The following is an 11,295-nucleotide window of genomic DNA, read 5'->3' as shown; positions in this document are numbered from 1 at the left end:
AATGTTTTTTTTTTTTTTAAAGTCGCATTAAAGGCGGTGCAGTAATCACATAGATTCCTGCAATTGCAATGATTTGTAACCCGGATCCCCAATTATAATCAGAACCCAAACCATATCCTCCACGCATTATGGTATTATAGCATAACTGTTGCATCCAGTTATACTTCATTTGCACATATTACACAAACAACACAATCAAGTGACACAGTCAATTACACAACACATGCTCCCGCAGGGGATAGTAATGGCCACATGATTGATGCTGAACAAGACTTGTTTTTAAATAAACGATTGCAGTCTCTGCTGATGTATTGAAAATCCGTGTTGGAATACACCACTACCTTCTAATGCAATGCTGTGTGTGATTCAATTTAGACAATGTTGTAATGTGTACAATGTATGTGCTATTATGTTATAGAAGACCATAGCATAAGCGCAGGTAGATGATCTATAAACCTCTGTTTTACCAATCATGATCCCAGGGATGTGCCGCAGTGTACTTCCAGTCATCCCACCACTGTCTCCTCCCATACAGACAGATGGCAGTTTAACACTCTAGAAATGGAAACGAGGGCTTGCGTCGGCAGAACATATATTAACATTGGAACCATACAGAAAAGATGAGCATGGCTCCTGTTCAAAGATGACATGAACATTATTGAAGCCTTTCATATTGCATGGTGTTAACAATGGAGCAATTCATTTACACTAGACCTGACATGTTCGTTTTATACATGTGGGTTTTTATTCACTCTTTTTCGCATGTTTCTATTCTGTCTTGGAGTCGTTCTTTAAATATTTCAATCCTTCAATGCCCAGGGAATATGCACAGAGAAAGACAGAAGATCATGACCAACTAGCAAGAAGATCTCTCCAACAGAGTCACCCCAGTGTGGCAATGGGCATCTCAGGGGTCATTTGTATTTTGGTTTAAAAAGACTGAGAGTTAAAGTGCATACAAAATGCTTCAACAAGGACCGAAGAATGTTGATCCTTAAAATAAGGATAGGCCTGAAGATATGTTTCAAACAAAGAGGATCCTAACTTCCTCAGTCAGGCATCTCAATGAATTGCAGAGCGTGAGAGTATGATCATTTTGGGGGGATTTCATTCTGTGGCATGACCCATGACTAGACTGGTCAATAGCTGGTGAGACAGGCAATTCATCTGCTAGGACAAAGTTAATGGAACTGATGGCTAATCTAGCCCTGGAATATGCGTGAGACCACAAAGCCTGATGGCTAAGACTGCCCATTCTACATGAATGCTCAAAAGACCTTTTCTGTGTTTATTTATAATGTGATATAGTTTAATTTACAAACTTTACACATAATACATAAATTACTCTATATACAACAAAAGATAGACAAATACCTAAAATTTGACCTTTTCAAGAATAGACTGTTTCCTAGTAGGCTGAAAAAAGCTGGCAAGTGTGGAAAGATGTGCAATTGTGTCGCTAGCACTGGCAGACTGTGCACTTGTGTGCTTGAGCTGCGCTCTTCCGATATGCCACCCAGGAGCGCAAGATGGGCATTTAATAATACCATGCTATCAGACACCATATTTGTTGAAACAATAGACAGGCGGATTTCTCAATATTTGGACCTGAATGAAGGAAGTGTATCATCTGTTGGAATATTGTGGGCCTGGGCTAAACTTTTTCTTTGGGGTTGTATCATCTTAAAGTCATCTTGGAAGAAGAGAAGTAGAATTTCTAATCTGACAGATGCAGAAAAAAAGGTTGAGAACATTAATGTGTAAATACCAGCCTTGCGGTCGCTATGAACGGAGCTACTGTGTCCTGTTCCTAGCCAAGTATACATCAAACCGTGCATACACAAGCCAAGAAAAATATCCATGATTTAGAATGGCGCACAACTAGTAGGAATCAGGGGAAAAGACATCCAGGCAGCTTGCCCAGCGGGTAAAGGCACAGAGAGCAGAAAGACAAATGGGAATGCTGAACAAACGGGAAGACCATGTGCTCCTCTACGGACATAGCAATGGAATGTACAGTGTTCCACAAGCATCTATGCACAGGAGGGATTGTCCAAATAATGCAGAAATGTAACAATGCCAAAGTGCAGAACTCAGGAATATTTTCCTGAATTTAGGACGTCCCTGCAGAGGTCCAGAAGCACTCTGAAAACAAGTGCAGTGTGCTGTTGTGGTCGTTCAAAGAAAGCAAAGGGAAGGGACTAGTTCTATCTCTTTTTATGAGAAAAGGGATGAACAGTGCTCCACAAGGAGGGCAAGACAAAAGAAAGTTGTGCTACTTATAGACCCATCTCACTGAATAGCACAGGTGCCACCCTGTATGCAAATGTTTTAATCCACTGGTTAATATATAGAATATAGTGTCACTTACAGGTGGATTGGGAAGGCTTCGACAATGTCTGCCACTTCCTGCCCACTTGACTGACGAAAGACATGGATCTCGTGCTAACAACGATTAGTGTAGATGCAGACAAACCATTTTTATTAGATCAACTGGAGATTCATGTTTAAGGCAATGGAGGCATTCAGACTAAGCGAAGAGTTCATTGCATAAGTGCATCCACTAGACAAAGGCCCGGATGATGGTCTCTATCCAGCATATTTTAAATTTGAACTCGGAGCAAGGTAGGGACACCCCCTGTCACCACTTCTGCTCCCCCTTCCACTTGAGCCATTGGTTCAGGTAATAAGCAGGATGAAATTAATGAATGTGTTGGTATGAAACTTCTCTGTTTGGATGATAGAGTAGTTCTAGCATCGGACATGAATATCACAATTCCTTCCCTATTTAGGACATTTATATGGCCACCTTTTGGGATACAAAGTAGACAGCACAAAAATCAAGGTTTAACCATTATGGGTGGACTGGTTCCAGGCGCATTTGTCAAACTGAGAAATGAAATGGCAGGTGGACACCTTGATGTACCTGGGTTCCAAAGAGCTCAGTGCAATGTGATAAGAGCTAATCTGGAAAACCTCTTACCATAGATCAAAATGCTACTGCGACATCACTTAGCAATCAGAAATTGTGTCTTTGTGAATCAGGCACATGCTGGGCCTGCGGGAGCAGCCATGATGACCTGATATATATGCTGTCTTCCTGATGGAAGCTTCACACGTTCTGAATCAACATTAATGAAAAGGTATTCTAGGTGTTGACTTTGTGCTTAGATTTGCTCATGTAGCTCTGATCTTGAGCAGAACATCCAGTGATGCCTACTCGGTAGTGCTGTGGCATTTGATACTTGGCTCAAAGGGCTTTTGGAAGCTTTTGCTGTAGGGATCCACCTTTATTCTTAACAATATTACATCAAGTTGGAGTTGGTGGTCATGCAGGGTCTCTCATGCACACAAACCTAAGTACTACATGGATGGTAAGATCAGGGGGCACCAAGGTTAGTACATGGATAAGCAGGTGATGAGCCTTGCTAAAATTCACAACATTTCTTGCTAAACTAAGCCCTATTTAGAATGAGCCAGCATGACTGAGGATACATGGCCGTGGTACGACAACTGCTTTAAAGGTGGCATTACCCGGGAGCATAGCTCAGCGGCAGCGTGTTTGCCTTGGAAGCAAGACGACACGGAGCAACACAGGCCCGATCCCCGGGTCCGCGCTCAGAAACCTCTGGGTATTTAAGCTTGTTATACATATGTAACTAAGACAAAATATATAATTACGCAAATAAAACAAAAAAAAACAAAACAAACAATTCCTGTAACAGCGCCTTGATGCCGGCGGGCTGTGTGAGCGCTTAAAAAAAATGCAAATAAATAAATGATGCACATCTGCCCACCATGGCTCCTGTTTTGTTGACCCATTGTGTCCTTCTTATTTTTTCTTTGGCTTATATCTTCATCTTCAATAATAAGCTCCCGGCACCCTTGTTTCCAGATCGGCAAACTCCAAGCCTGCCTGCCGTGCCGCTGTGTCCGACGTGTCTGACCCTGCCATGCGCTGCGGCCATGGTAGGCAGACTGTTCTCGGAAGCACCAGCACCATTGCTAATGGTGCCGGTGTTTCAGTGTCCTTTGGACTCTGTGGGAATGGGGACTTACAATTTGCCGCCGTCTGACTTCCCAGGATGCTGGACTCGTAATGAGCCGTGGCACCGGGAAGTCAGGCACCGGTAAAATATTGCAGATCTGGCGGCAACCCACCAGTAGCACCGGCAAGGTTACCGCCGGACCCATAATGAGGCCCATTGTCTTGTATTCACATTTTGATGCTGATGGTGAGTCCCTTATCAAACTACCTAATTTGGTCTTGGACGATGCTACAGTCCCTGAGAAGTGCAACTCTATAGATTCAGCGTGCACACTCCCACTCATTTGTTCCTTGAGGGCTACATCCCACTATCAGCAGCGCATGGCATCCTGGGCTTTTCCTCCTATAAATGCTACTGCAGACTTACCTCGGCGGTAACGCTAACGCTATTAGCTTGGGGGCTATTAGCGCGACCGCCATAGCCCCCGGCGCTAATAGCATGGGATCACGAGTTGGGCGGACCTGGAAGTCCCCATTCCCCATTGAGCCCATTCGGGAATGCCCCATTCCCCATTGGGCTCAATGGAGGAAATCTGCGCTCTTACCGCCGGCGGATTTCCCGCCGGCGGTAATAGTGCAAATTTTCAGCGGATTTCCCCCCAGCCAAGAGCTGGGGCGAAATCTGCCAAAGCCCTGATTCGGCGGACCCTTAAATACAGCGGTAATAGCGCTACCGCCGGATTTAAGGGTTACCACCAAGGTCGTGATGAGGCCTTTTGTCTCCTATATGGGTGCAAATGTTCACCATGCAGTTTACCATTTACCATTGCAAAGACCCACCTAGCAATGCCAGATTCTTTTCATGGTGCCAGCAGCCCTAGTGGATGTGCGTTCATAATAGGGTTTCAAGTTACTGCTGTCTTTTATGGTTGTTACTGACAGCTAAGGGATGGGTGCAGAAAATGGAATATAGTTGTATATCTCTATGAGAAGAGCAGAAAACACCATTTGCACCATTAAGTATGGATACAGGGATCAAAAATGTCATTCCAAGTCCTCCCATCGCTGAGTTATATCTGCACGAGTCGAGTGGAATGATTACTCACTTCCCAAAGTTGGACATTACATTATCTGCAACCTGTGAAAATGTCCCTTAGGTTAGGTTATCAGTGATTTACATGTGTCCACTTCCTTGTTTTTCTTTTTAATTTTGCAAATATTTCTGGAATTAGATCAGTAGTGAGAAACATTGCCCTGGAAAAGCCATGTCATATGTTGGAAAGACATCTGTGGCCGTCTCACATCTATTTGCTGTTTGTCCAGAGGAAGGAGATATTGGGCTCTATCATGAGTTGGGCGGTATCCCAGCGCTAAATGCGCAGAGATACTGCCCAACACTATTAGCATTACCGCAACTCAGTCCTGCGCAATTTGCACCAATACGATGCTCTGCCAGACTGAGCCTCATTACGAGTGTGACAGGAATTCCGCTAGAACTACAACCAAAATGATTTACTGTCGCCACCTCTCGGTCTGGCAGACATACGACAAGATTCTTAATATGGTAACGGCATCCTCATATTTGATGTTCATAGGACTCCATGGGGAATTTAGAGGAATTACTGCAGCAGTAATTCCTCCAGTTTTTGACATTAAAGTGAAGGGAATACCTCCTGCAAAATACTGGATGTATTGCTTTCACTTTTCCTTGAAACCCATAATTAGGTAGGGAAGAAATGTGGTGGTGACGAATTTCTGTGACATTTTGACTTTAATCATTCCCTAATTCTTTGAATCACCTAGGGTCTCTAAGAAGAACGAGAACAATATATCTGGACCTCTGTTGAGCATATCGTCTTTACCAAAATTCCTCTGCCAGGGAGGTGAAGAGAGAAGGCATCTAAGGCAGAGGATAGCTCTGTCTCCTAACCATTCCCAAGGAAGAGTGGGGGGGACTGCTTTTGGACCAAGTCGACACTGTTGGATTCACTGGAACCAGGACCATGTCACTAGAGGTGAAGCATCCCCTGCAGGGCCCGCCAAGCTTCCTGGAGTGGGAGTGCTAGAGAAGGACTCCCCTTGTCCGGGAGCACCTGGATTTGGACTCCCAGGAAACTAAAAGTCCAAAAGCAGCTAGAATCATGTTTAACTGACCCACAGTGCTGCCTGTGTCAATCCCCAAACTTCAAGCCACTTATCTGCTTAGTTGAACCATCTCAACGCTGTCTTGCAGCATTGACAAGCACCAGCACAGAGACTGGAGCACTGGGTCGCAGATGTGGAAGCATTAACTTGCAGCATTCTAAGTATCATCTCGACCCAACAGAAAATCTTTTCAACCTGATTCGACCATCAACTGGACGCACTTGAAGCCATCGTTTTGCACAGTGACCTAACCCAGCGAAAGCCTCGTTTTGACCTGAATCAGCTGCCATATTGTACTACTGCGATCCATCTACTTGCATTATCTGGAGTGATAACTTGATCTAGACAGAGCAGCCTCAAAGGCGAGTGGGCACGACTCACTACTGGATCAAAGTGACTAGCTCTGTCTCAAAACTGACTTCACCACAGGAAAATGCATAGAAGCCTGGCTTGACACTCGTGTGGACTCATAACAAAGAATTAAGATAGTGCGAAGAGGCCCTGTCCCCCTAGTGCACCTTTGGGACCATAGTGACTTTTATTCCCCTCTTCCCGAACTTTGCATTCAAGAACATTGAACGTTGACATTGTTGCCCAATCTGATTGCCTGAACAACCCCTACTCATCTACCAATAGTTCCTTACACAAACGTCTTCATTATCTGTGTTTCTTATACATGGTTTTCTACTGATTAATTACTCTGCATTCATTTCTTTTGTCAATATTCTCAATTTTTTTTATTGATATAGCTGATGAAATCTACTTTACAATATATTTCATTCATATTAAGATGTGTTAAAACTGTACAATACATAACATTACAAATTAAACAATGACCACGTTCATGTAAATCAAATTACTCAAAATCAGAATAAACTATCCCCCATCAATGAGTTATACACCTTAATGGAAAAGAAAAACAACATAGATAAACTAGACACACAATTAACTATAACATATAAATATCATAACTAAAAACTAAATATCCTTGGTCTCTATTTTTATAGAACTTGATTGGAGATTCTTTTTCTTTGGAGCCATTGTACTTAGGTTTTTTGTATTCCTTCTGTTATAAGCTCACTAAAGATATAAGATCGCCTGAAGATATAGCCTTACCTCTGCATGTACTATCAAAAGAAATGAAGGAGGTATACTTTTCGGGCAGTACCTGTTGGACTTTTATGATTGGGGTCATTGCTGGTTTAGTAGTAGTGCCAGGCTGTGTAAGCGGTTTAGCCACTACTCATCCCTGTACTACGGCACAGCAGTAGTCCTTTCATCTCAGACAATGCCTACAGAGTGCTGTGCCCCATAAACCCACAAGGCCCTTTTCCTTGGGAATGGGTACACCATTGTATTACTGATTCCATGTTGTTCTGGATTGTTAGGTGTAGGGACTGTCTCCCTTAAAGGGACAGTGCTGCTGAAGAAAAAATATGTGTTTATAGGGCCAGTGTCTTCGTCTAATGTATCTGGCCAGGGGCACCCAGATCAGGGAGGGAGAGGGAAATGGGTTGAAACTGTCTCCTGTCCAGAGGACCCATCCCATAGCACCCCATGACCCATCCACTACATCAAGGACACACTCAGCCACCATGGTCCCCACACTAGACATCCCCAGAATAAGGTGGGGAGCTTTGTCATAGGCCTTGCGTTTTAACCCATAAGAGTAGACTTTGAGAGCACAGAGATGCTAGGCCTTACGACAAATTGAAAGAGATTATGCAAATGGCAAAATCTGTGCAATAGAGATTTAGAATGGTTATCATAAATATTTGTGAGCAAATAGCAAGAAGCTTGTAATAGAGATTTAGAATGTTTATCTCAAATAACTCGTCAGGAATAACAATTTGATTTAATAATTAATACCTTCCTGTGTCCCAGTTGATTCCAATCATAGAATATTCTCTAAAGTTTCCTTAAAGAATTGAGTACTAGCCAATTTAATTTTAATGTTTCACTTTGTGGATGCCATTACCAACACATGACCTTCTTGCCAAAGAGCCCTTTCCTTGACTGAAGAACAGCTCCCCAGTGAGTCCCCAGAAGCACTGCAACCCCTTTCCATTTTTTACGGAACTTTGAGAATGATCAGGTAACGGAATCATTGAGAATTAGACTTCTGGTATCTTTCTCTGGTGTCCTTCTAGCAAGATGATGATGTGATTTTCTAGCTTAACTCCATCAGTCTCTGAGCAAGACCTGCCAAAGAAACAGAGAGCTGTAAGAAAACTGCAACCAATCATGTAAGTGAGAGGGCACCTGCTGGACTGAATGACTGCCATCAGGCACAGAGAAATAACTGCATCAAGAGTATCCATTCAACTACAATACATGTTTGATCAATCTCTGAGACCTGTTTGTAAAAGGAAATTACTCATAACCATACCACACTCGCCACCTCTTCACTGTAGGCCATCAATAAGCATGTAAAGGACATGAAGCCATCTTCAAAGCACATCTTTGACCAGCACTAGATTGAAAGAATTCATCTTTTAGGACCATCTTCTGAAGGAAGCACCCTGAGGGACAAACACATTGATCAAATAGCCTCCCGTTTTATTCACTTTCTGGAAGAACATACTCAGGGTCAACTGTACTGGGGCTTTGACAAGTGTTGTCTGGCTATTTGACATTTCACTAATTTTCCTAAGAGAAATGAGTGAAATCTGAAAGAAAATTCTGAGCGTGACCATGAGCGAATCCTCAAGCTGATTTGAGGACTGATTAACTTAATGCAACACCTGCTGCCACCATCGAGTTCTGAGTGTCGCACAGCACAGGCAAAAGCTACATTGGTAACCTACTATTTCATCTTCTCAAGACTGCTTCATCAAGTTCTCCTTTCCAACGTACCCAGTTTGAGTGTATTACAATCATTCAATGCAACTGGAGTAACCAACTCCCACATGTAAACATGTATTCTTGTATCTATGCGTGGACCTGTCTCACAACTACACTTAAAGAATTATGAAGATACTTTTAAAAATGTTGAACATGTTCTATCCTCCCGTAGACTAGAAAGGACTCTTATAATACATTCTGATAAAAAAAAAACATTGACAGCTAGAGTTTGGAACTTCAAAATTATGGGTGCAGGCTCATAGCATGATTTGCTTAGCAAAGTAACCAGAAGCATATTCTCCATTTAACTTTGTTTTTCCAGTTACTTTTTGAAGTATGCTAAAATGTATGTTTTGCAAAATAAAGGATTTTATTTATTTTAAAACACGGGTATTTATTTTTGTTTAAATTCTTGCCTACTTTATTTTCAGTGTGAAAAATGCACAAGAGCAGATACAGATTGGTTTAAAATTTAAACTGGCTGCTGAGTGATCCATTTTGCCCTCACCTGCCATTCTTTCATAGGTGAGCAGAAAAGATAAAAACCAAACTAAAAGCCTACCTCCTCATCTCCAAGTTACCCCCTTAATCTACCTCTCACCAGCCTTCTAGCTAACATATTTTCTCGCCTCTAACTTGATCTACCTTCACTTTCTCGGCACTTCACCCATCATGATCACATCCTTAACACAGCTGGCTGTACCACATACCTGCACTTAAACATGTCTAATGTTGGTTTTCCTTAATCTATGTATGTCCAGTTATGTATGGTCCCTGGTGACTGTTGCATTTACTCCCCTGCACAACCTGGTCAGAACGTCACCCGATCTCTCCCCATTGTAAGAAGCTCACTGCTTCCTGTCAAATCTGATTTCTTATCTATTGTGCATACTTTTGTGATCAAAAGAGAATTGCTCTTCCCTGTATGTATATAAATATGAATACATAAATAAAATGTCATTCTAAAATAAAATGACTGTCTCTATCCAGACCCTAAAAGCCTTTCAGATGTGTTTCCAGCATGCCACTGAATGTTTCCCCAGCACTTGCATTTTATTAAGAGGTGAAGGAAAATAGAAATGAAACTGACACTTTCCCAACTCTTCCAGCATTTCAGAAGTCTTTCCAACATATGACATTGCTTTTCCAGTGCAATGTTTTTCACTACTGCTCGGTCTAATTCCAGAAATATTGGTGCAATTAAAAAGTAAACAAGGAAGTGGTATGATATGATATGATATTTTAAGTATATCGCGCTCATACACAAGTGTTTCAGAGCGCGACCAAGCGAAGGGAGGGGAACAAGGGAGGACAAAATAACACTCTTACTAGGCCCAGTGACATTAAGAATGTGCAAGTGCATGGAAAAGGGAAAAGGGGGAAAGTGTGTGGAAAATGTAAGTCACTGATAACCTAACTTAAGGGACACTTTCACAGGTTGCAGATAATGTAATGTCTAACTTATAAAATCATATTCCTATTTCTGCATCTAACCCTTAGCAGTGAATAACAATCATAAAAGACAGCAGTAACTCGAACCCCTATTATCAATGAGCATCCAGTAGGGCTGCCGGCACCATGAAAAGATGCTGACATTGCTAGGTGGGCTTTTGCAACGGTAAAAGGTAAACGGTGCATGGCGAACATTTTTACCAATATAGGAGACAAAGGGCCTCATTACACGGTAGGCGGTAACCATGGCGCTATTAGCGCCATGGTTGCCACCGGTATTTTACCGTGTCCGCCTTGGTGGATGGCGGAATTACCGCCCTACTCCAAGGTGAGCGGGGGTGGTAATTCCCCATTCACCAAGGCACTTCCCCATTCCCATTTTTCCCCCCATAGGGCTCAATGGGAGTGGGGAAGGCACTAATTACGGTACCGCAAATTGCGGTACCGTAATTAGCACCAAGGTCCCTTAGCGGGACCGTTCCTTAACGGCTGGTAAAACCAGCCATTAAGGTCGGGTCCCGCAAAGGGACCTCGTAGTAAGGCGGTAAGGATTTACTGTGTAATGAGGCCTAAAGTCCGCACTAGCATTTATAGGAGGGAAAGACCAGGATGCCATGCGCTGCTGATGGTGGGATGTAGCCCCCAAGTAACAAATGAGTGGGAGTTTGCTCCTTGAAACTATAGAGTTCATCTTCTCAGGGACTGTAGCATCCTCCAAGGCCAAATTAGGTAGTTTGATAAGGGACTCAACATCTGCATCAAAAAATGAATAAAAGACAATGTTTAGTGCATTGGGGGCTTATTGGTGCTTGCTGTTTAGAAGAAGACATACTGCAGGTTATTGTATTACAATGTGAGAAACTAAC

At 42.6% G+C, this 11,295-nt stretch overlaps 1 non-coding gene across 1 annotated transcript; it reads left to right on the top strand.

Moving 5' to 3' along the window:
* Positions 1–573: 573 nt before the first annotated feature.
* On the top strand, positions 574–678 carry LOC138481864 (U6 spliceosomal RNA). Its single transcript, XR_011274460.1, has one exon. It is a non-coding gene; the product is annotated as a U6 spliceosomal RNA (small nuclear RNA).
* The last annotated feature ends 10,617 nt before the right edge of the window (positions 679–11,295 follow it).

Source organism: Ambystoma mexicanum, chromosome 5p, assembly GCF_040938575.1.
Source record: "Ambystoma mexicanum isolate Mex_15411 chromosome 5p, UKY_AmexF1_1, whole genome shotgun sequence".
In the NCBI taxonomy this organism is placed as follows: domain Eukaryota; kingdom Metazoa; phylum Chordata; class Amphibia; order Caudata; family Ambystomatidae; genus Ambystoma; species Ambystoma mexicanum.
Note: the sequence above shows the minus strand (reverse complement) of the source record. Positions and strands in the feature narration are given on the sequence as shown.